This window comes from Myotis myotis, unplaced genomic scaffold (assembly GCF_014108235.1).
Source record: "Myotis myotis isolate mMyoMyo1 unplaced genomic scaffold, mMyoMyo1.p scaffold_m19_p_1, whole genome shotgun sequence".
NCBI classification, from domain to species: Eukaryota; Metazoa; Chordata; class Mammalia; order Chiroptera; family Vespertilionidae; genus Myotis; species Myotis myotis.
The window spans coordinates 153,794,403-153,802,679 of record NW_023416313.1 but is presented as its reverse complement, the minus strand read 5'-3'; positions in this window follow the sequence as shown (position 1 = coordinate 153,802,679).

Below are 8,277 nucleotides of genomic sequence, written 5' to 3'. Positions count from 1 at the left end.
TTTTTTTTAATTCTGGGCCAGCTTTAGCTCTGGCTCCAGCTCTGAGGCCTCTGCTGCTGAAAGCAGGTATCTGGTTTGTTTGGGTTCTATAATTGAAACACTGTATCAACTCCAGCTCTGAGATCCCGGCGGGCTGAAAGCAGGTTTCTGGGGTTTTGTTTAGCTTCTATGTTTGTAACAATGTTTCAAACTGCAAGCTCAGAGGCTGGCAAGGCAGGCGGGGAACGTTGGTTTCCTCCGTCACTGAAGCAAGCAAGCCTCATGTTCGCTTTAAGCTGCCTGGCTGCCGGCTGCCATCTTGGCTGGCAGTTAATTTGCATATCTCGCTGATTAGCCAATGGGAAGGGTAGCGGATGTACACTAATTACCATGTTTCTCTTTTATTAGATAGGATAATATACAATACACAATCATACATTGCACAAGCACACACTTGGTGTGTGTGTGTGTGTGTGTGTGTGTGTGTGTGTGTGTGTTGTGGAAGAACTGAAAGACAGGGGTGGAAATTTGGATTTGATATGAGAGAATGTGTGTTTTTTGCTGATGACATTTCCAGAGCAGAGAAGTGGTTCATTGAATGATATTTAAAGTAGGTAAATTCTGGCATTTGGGTCCAGAATGGTCTAGTGAGCAGCAATCCTCACTGAAAGACTCAGTAGTCCAAGAGCAACGACAGAATTTAGGGAGCACATACTCCACAGGCTGAGAATGTAGAGCGAGGTCCTCCTTCATCTGCCAAAGGAGAGAGTGACCTCAATAGATGCATGAATTAAGAAAAAGTATGACTCCATGATAGAGGGTTTAAAGATTTTAATTAATAATCTACTGTGGCCTTACATTACAGAGCATTTTCAAACATCTAAATTGGCTTCCTGAATTCTCAGTGTAGGAAGCACTTTTCATGTCACTTTGAGCCTCCTCTCTAGTTGAAGGAACTTATTTTAAAACTGTTTAAATCTTACAGTAAAGGGTAGCCATACTCTCTTTTATACCCATTACCCTAGACCACATGCGGCTCTTTGGCCCCTTGAGTGTGGCTCTTCCTAAGCTGTAGGAATACCCTAATTAAGTTAATAACAATGTACCTACCTATATAGTTTAAGTTTAAAAAATTTGGCTCTCAAAAGAAATTTCAATCGTTGTACTGTTGATATTTGGCTCTGTTGACTAATGAGTTTGCCAACCACTGCCCTAGAGTGTCAATTCCATTGTGTTATAATAACTGGTTTGATTTTAATACATAAGGGGGAGCTCCATCACTGAAATATAATATGAGGATTCTAGTTTTTAACAAGAAAACCGTAGGTTAGTAGGGGTGAGGGATTCAGTAGGAAGAACTTGATGAGTGCTTACTTTAAATATAAATCTTAAGAGGGAAGATACAAAAAATATATAATACTAGGGACCCAGTGCACAAATTTGTACACCTTGAAAGGAACTGTGGGCAGTGAGGCTGTGTTGGGCACAGGGGTGGGTCTTGGCCATCCTCCATGCACCCACATGGGCCCTCCCACCGCGACCTCCCAATCCCCTGTCTGCCAGCAGTCCCACTCCCACTGCCGCTGCTGCTTCCATGTGCTGACGGCATAGAGTGATTGGGACTGGCACCAGCAGCAGCTGCTGAATGGCAGCTGCTGCTCCGATTGCCCCTCAGGAGCAGAGGGAGATGGAGAAGCCCTGAGGGGCAATTGGGGCCTGCTGCTGCCACTTGCACCCACTGGCGCCAAGCAGGTGCGAGGGCCAAGCCAGATTGCATTGTGCAGGAGCAAAGAATTTCCAGTAACCACCAGAGGCTCACCCCAATGACAGCGACTCATGCCCTGCCTTGGTCTGGTGCCCCTGCTCACCTGCTCCACCATCCTGCCGTGGACAACGCCCACCATGTTCTGCGCTCTGCTGCCTGCTGCTGATGCCTGCCATGTTCTGCGCTAACCCCTGTTGGTCAGTGCACGCCATAGTGACTGGCTGTTTAGTTGTTCGGTTGTTCCACCATTTCGTCTATTTGCATATTAGGGTTTTATATATATAGACATCCACAATCTAAGACAATTAAGCATGATCTAAGGCAGTGGTTCTCAACCTTCTGGCCCTTTAAATACAGTTCCTCATGTTGTGACCCAACCATAAAATTATTTTCATTGCTACTTCATAACTGTAATGTTGCTACTGTTAGGAATTTTAATGTAAATATTTGATATGCAGGATGGTCTTAGCCAACCCCCATGAAAGGGTCATTCGACCGCCAAAGGGGTCGCGACCCACAGGTTGAGAACCACTGATCTAAGGAAGCAAAAATCTGCCACATGTGCACATGTTGAATGGAAGCCTCCATCAGCCCAGTTCCCCACAGGATTAGATTGGGTAGGGCCCCTGCAGACATGAAGCATGAATGAGAAATAAACTGTCGTTATGTCAACCACTGCGATGGTGCTTGCTGCCACTGCATAGCCTAGCTTATTCTGACTGTCATTGTAAGCTTCGGACACACCTCCACGGGATTTCAGTTTGTTTTAGGGCTCTGAGACGATGTTATGTCCGCTGAATAACACATTTAAAATAATAAATGTAATCGGGACTGTTTTTCAGGGTGTCCAATGTGCTATGCCGTCAGAAACAAAAATCTATTATTGGGTAATTTTATTCCCCTTTTGGAGTGTGGGGGGAGATTTGTTTTTCTTGGGCATATGAGTGAAACAGAAAACCTATATGAAGTTACTCCAGTTACATCTTGTTGGTTCAACATGTGAGTAGGATGCTAAGAAAGTAAAAATGAAGGATTTTATCCAGGATATTTTGCTTTAGTCTGCATCCAAAGTTTGCACCCAAATCTGTCTCATCGTACAATTATGTTACCTTAATTGTTATCTTTATTTTTTTTTAAAAATAAAGCTTCAAGATATACTTCACATACCATACAATTCACTCATGTAGAGTGTACAATTGAACTGTGTGTGTGTGTGTGTGTGTGTTAGTATATTCACAGATTAAGTGCCATCATCACCACAGTCAATTTTAGAACACTTTATCACCTTGAAAAGAAACCTCATACCCTTTAGCACTTAGTCATCTATATTGTCATCTAGAAGGACTTTGGGGGCATCATCTGGTTGCATATGCCTTCTCTTCAGGGAAGAGCGAAATTATGACTTTTGTCTTAATAAAGTCCTCTTTTGCAAGAAAAATAAGGAAAATGATCAGGGCCTTTGCTCATGTGATTCCTTCTGCACAGGCCTCTTTCTTCCTCATGTTGAGAAGCTCATTTGCACAGAGAAGCCTCCTTGAGACCTCATTTAAGTTAAACTCCTCCTTTGCCTCCACTCTTGGTTCCTTTTCTCCACATCACATATATTATTTTTCGCTTTAACTTAACGTTTATTCAGGTGCAATTTACATACACTAAAACATGCTCATTTTAAGTACGTAATTCAATGGTTTTGACAAATGTAACCACACTGCCAATGGAAATATCGCACATTTCATAACCCCCAAAATCCCTTCCTGCTCTTCCAGATTTAATCTTCTCCACTTCAACCCCAGACCACTCTTTCTGTCACTATAGATTATTTTGGTCTGTTCTGCAATTTCATGCTAATCATAATTCAAATTATTTGTGTGCTTATTTTCTTCTTTCTGTATCTATTACTAGACTTTTATTAAACCACTAGAGGCCTGGTGCATGAAATTCATGTACGGGTGTGTGGGGGGGTGTCCCTCAGTCCGGCCTACACCCTCTCAAAATCTGGGACCCCTCGGGTAGGGTCCCTAGGCCTGGCTGGTGATCAGAGTCTATAGGGGCTTTCCTTCCCCTGGCTGCTGGCAGCTGGCCCTACCCTTGCCACTGGCCATCTGTGCAGTGCTGTCCCCACTCCCCCGCCACCAGTTGCCTCCCTTTGCAGGTGACAGGTGTGGGGTGCCATCACTTGGCTGGCCTGGGCCTCCCTCTGCGGGCCTACCGATGGAGGAAACCATGATAAGAGTCACATCCCTTTGCCTGTGGGCAAAATGTGCTATCATTTTGAATGAATGGGTAAAAATAGTCTCGTTGACTTATAAATGTTTTGTAACTTTCAACTTCGTAGATAAAGACATTTCTCAGGGCAAATCCGTGCCCTTGATAACAGGACATGAGATCAAGTCAAGCCATGCCTCCACTTCTAAAAACACTCGAGATTTGTGATCTACTAGCACTGTCATAACAACTCTGTTACTATTTGACAAAATATTTCTATTGCCATAATAGAATCAAACCTTAAATCACACACCTGTGAACTGGCATCTCTCAGTCATGCTCAGGGAGGACACTGTCGCTTTGGGCACTGAGCTGGGGTACAGAGACCCTTCCCCAGCTTTTCCTTGCTCCCTTTGCACGCCTTCATTTCCAGTTTTGTGGTGTCTGCATCCCTGTTCAGCCAAATTTCTAAATCTCTTTCCCTCTCAACTATCTAGGACACATGAGAATTAACCTACTCATGTAGATTACAGGGCCCCAGCCATTATTAACCTTAATATTGAAAGAAATACGGCTTTTTCGGTAGGAGAAGCAGAAATGCCCTTCCACTTGGCACCAATAGCAACATTTGCACCAGCTGAGGAAACATGCATTTTAGGAAGTTCAGGCAATGCAAATGCTTGCTTACAGTCAGTGAAAAGTTACATGTATGATATTGCCGAATTTGTGGGCCCCTTTGAAACCATTGTATAATTGCATCCCTGAGGTTATTTTATAGCAGATCAAGGTACGGTCTCTTCGGTATTTTCATAATGCCCTTTGAATTATTGATTCAGTCCTGATATTCTCACCTTCCTTCCCAGTGGGTACCTGGTTGCTATTTGTCAAAGAACTGAACAGTTCAAATTTCATTCTTAAATATTGAACTCAAATGTACCCTACACCTCCTCTTTTTCAGATGTCAGGCTCTCTGCTTGTCCCCTGTTTGCAGGGCCAACCTTTGCTTTAATGGGATTAATGTGCCGAGTGAGCCTTGGCCATAGACCTCACCCCTCTTCTTTTGAAGATGTTGCTCTTGTTGATGGCACTGAATTTGGGAGGATAGTCACCATTTTGGGGGAAGGAGGGAAGGAAGAGAATGGGATATAAATTCATAACCCGGCAAGTTAAAGAAATGCCTGAGGATTGGCTTGAGCCTCAGGGGAGGCAGAAACAGGAGGCAGGTGGGGAGGAGCTGCTCAGAGCAGACAGGCCCTGACCTTTGGCTGGCAGTAGTTTCTAGAGGCAAGTGGACCTGTGTAAGAAAAGCTGGGCAACTGGGGCACGTGCGCAGAACTGGTAACGTGTGAGGCTCTCCCATTTTGCTAAGCCCTGATGACACCCCCTTGCCAGATGGGGGTCACACTTTTCCAAGGAGGCTGGGAAGGTCTCCATGGCTTTTCTCCCCCATGCCCCCCGAAACAGTCACTGCTCTTCTCTTGACCCAAGCCAACAGGCAACTATTCAATTGCCCAGAATTATTTGACTCTGTTGATAAGTGTGCTTTTCAATCTGTTGGTCATGGGCCATTAAATGAGTCTTAAAATCAGTTGAGTAGATTCCAAGCAGCATTAAAAAAAGAAACCAAACAGGGCAGGGAATAGACTATCTTAGAGTATATAGTGAGGGTGAATGATGTGTTGTGGAACTCTGTCTCAGCCCATGCATGTATATACCAGGTTGCAACATAAAATGTTTTTGGTGAGAAAAGTTTGAAAATCACTGTTTACAACAATCAATTTTCAGATATCCCCTTAAAAACTTTTGATTGGGAATAATACCAAATGCACATAAAAGTAGTGACAATTGTCGTATCCTCATCTAGTTTCCAAATTGTCTTTTGTAGATGTTACAATCCTATTCATTTCCTTCAGTAATTTATTTTTATTTATATTTGCTCCATCTTAGCAAATACAGGGGAGGTTTCAGTGAAAATTGAAGTAATATTCCTGATGGTACAAGTTGTGAACGTTTTAGGTCAGCTGGGAGCCTTGGGAGAGGCGTCAGGGGACCATTGGAAAAAAAAGATGTTTGGAGAGAGAAGTGAGGCAAACCTCACAGAGGCTGCGTGCACTGCCTCTCTGCCTTTTGGGGAAGGTAGTCAGGTCTGTCATCTGGTTTAGTTCAGAAGTTTCCTTCCCCCACCCCCTTTACCCCATCCTCCTTGGAGAACACCTGTCGAACCCCTTTGTTTTACAGTTGAGGAAACGGAGCTCTAGCGGTGGGAACTGCGTTACCCAAGAGAGTTTCTCATTGAGTGCTATCTCTTAGAGTCCCCATGTGATGCCAGGAGCCTCTCAATGGCTTTCTGAGGCTTTAAAGATAAAACCCAAGCCCATGTTGTGGCCCACAAGACCTCAATGGTCTGGCCCTGTCTCCCTGTTCATTCCCATCTCTCTCCCCCATTCTCTAGCGACTGCCCTCTCTCTGCCCACTCCACCGCCAGGCTCTTGCACTTGCTGGTCTCTGCATGTCAGTGCTTCCTTTCTCCTGACTCCTGCACTCCCCACACCTTTCCTGAACTCATCGCAGTTATGATTTATGTTTTTGTGAATGACTCTTTGATTAATATCCGACTTCCCTTCAGATAGTTCTGTGAAGACAGGAACCTTCTCTGTTTCTGCTCATCATGTCATCTTCAACACTTAACACCAGGCCTGCCATTCAGAAAATGTTAAAAATACTTCAGACACAATGAAAATGTCTTTGTACTCCTCCTCAACTCCCGACTCTGCTTTTCTTCCCCTCTCCTGAAATTGGTGCCTATTTTTAAACCATGGGTCTGTGTTTTTTATACATTTACTGAATATCCACATATCTACTAAATATCCATGTAGAAAATACAGGCTATTGTTTCCTCTGTATCACATTTATACAAATGAGTTATATTCTACTTATCCTCCAGCATGCTGCTTTTTTCATTTTTTCCATTCAACATTTAGTTTTTGGGATCTCTTCTATATATATCCCCTTAAAAACTTTTTATTGGGAATAATATCAAATGCACATAAAAGTAGTGACAATCATGGGCCATTATATATATATTATTTATTTTAACTATGTAGTAGTGTGCCATCAGATGAATAAATCCCATTTTGATACTTCTGTCATTGAATTTTGTGATTTTTATTTACTATGCATTTTCTTTTGTTTGTTTTGTTCCCTTTTCTTCTTTTACTGACAATTGTGGATTGAATTGTGGTGTCCTCCCAAAATTCATCTGTTGAACCCCTAATCTCCAATGTATTTGAAGATGAGATCTTTGGGTCATTAGAATTAGGTGAGGTCATGAGGATGGGGCCCTCATGATGGGATTAGTGCCCTTATAAGAAGAGACACCAGAGAGCTTGCTTTCTCTGTCTCTTCTTCATGTGAGGCTACAACAACAAGGTAGCTGACTAAAATCAAGAACGGGAGCATTCACTAGGAACCGAATTGGCTGGCATCTTGATGGTGGACTTCTAAGAATTGTTAGAAAATAAATTTTTGTTGGTTAAGCCATCTGGCCTACGGTATTTGGTATGGCAGCTTGAGCAGACTAAGACACTGACTTCTACCAAATTGATGTCTTTGCTACTAGATTTTTCTCTAGGAGGTGTTTTTCCTCTCCTAGCCTGGAAGTTTTACATTCCATTTTTATTCTTTTTTTGTTTTCTCCTAAGCATTTAATATACAGTTAACGCAACACAATCTAAAGTTAATTTCTATGCCCCTCCTATTACATTTGTCTTGGTTAAATGCCACTCACACACATTAAGTATTTATAGTACTCACTTTTGTAAACAAGACTACTTTTTAAAATAATTTTTCCTCATCCTATCTAATAAAAGAGAAACATGGTAATTAGCATTCGACCGCTACCCTTCCCATTGGCTAATCAGGGAAATATGCAAATTAACTGCCAGCCAAGATGGCGGTCGGCAGCCAGGCAGCTTAAAGCGAACATGAGGCTTGCTTGCTTCAGTGACGGAGGACTCCAACATTCCCCGCCTGCCGCTGCCGGCCTCTGAGCTGCAATTCTAAGAAACTATGTTACAAATATAGAAGCTAAACAAAACCCCAGAAACCTGCTTTAGTCGCTGGGCTTCAGCCAGCAGGATTGCAACATTGTTTCAAATACAGAAGGTAAACAAAGGCCAGAAACCTGCTTTCAGTAGTGGAGGCCTAAGAGCTGGAGCCTCAGAGCTAAAGCTGGCCCAGAATAAAAAAGAAAAAGAAAAAAAGGAGTGGTTGGGAGCTTCAGTTACCCGCCAGCCTGAAAACAGCCCTCAGCCCCTCACCCAGACTGG